Raw genomic sequence first — 913 nt, forward strand, 5'->3', positions numbered from 1 at the left:
ATACTGTATGTATATATATTTATATATATAATTTATCTTAAGCAAATTAATGTCAAAAGATGATCTTATTCATGTGCTTCAGTGGGTTTGGGCAGGTATGTAGGTACGTTAACACTCAGAATATGTGGGATAGGAATGACTCTCAGCTACCATAATAAATAGTTAAATTGTACTCAGTGTAATATTGACCAAGTTATAAACATTTCATTGGCTTAACTAAGTTGTGCTTTTTTTCACTAAGATTTGTAATTGATGACATAAGTCTGAGCAGTCAAGGAAAACTCTTCACCAGCATATTTGTTAATTTTTATTTATTGTTGTATGGCGATGGCAGCAGACAGTGGTTGTGGTGAAATGTGCCTTTTGATACAAATAATCTTTTCTATCTGCATTCCTGACAGAGGTCACAATTCAGATGAGCTCGATTTTAACAGCTTTGTCCAAGTTTTAAGGTTTGTGTTGCAACTTTTGATGGTATCAATGGACCTCTTCTTTTGGCCTCCTGGAGCTCGTTTCCTTTGAACAAGTTGGAAAAAATTGTTTTGAAAGGTGAGTCAGGTCAGGGATGACATTTACTGCAGCAGCTCCTAAATTTTGGAACGAGCTACTCCTCCATTTAAGACAGGCCTCTTCATGGCTTTTTAAAGACTCTTCTTAAAACCCAGTTGTTGGCTTTTAATGCTTTTTAATGGGTTATGTTTTCCAGTTTTACATGATTTTATTTTTTCTGTAGAAATTTTCTTGATTTTATTGTATATTTTAGTTTTATTGTTTAATTCAATTTGAGTTATTTTACTCTTTTTATTTCCTGTTTTTTATCTTACCTGTGTTTTGGATTGCATTTGTGTTGCATGAACTGTGTTTGGATGTTGATTCCATCCATCCATCCATCCATCCATCCATCCATCCATCC

The sequence above is a fragment of the Austrofundulus limnaeus genome, unplaced genomic scaffold (genome assembly GCF_001266775.1).
Source record: "Austrofundulus limnaeus strain Quisiro unplaced genomic scaffold, Austrofundulus_limnaeus-1.0 Scaffold91, whole genome shotgun sequence".
NCBI lineage: Eukaryota > Metazoa > Chordata > Actinopteri > Cyprinodontiformes > Rivulidae > Austrofundulus > Austrofundulus limnaeus.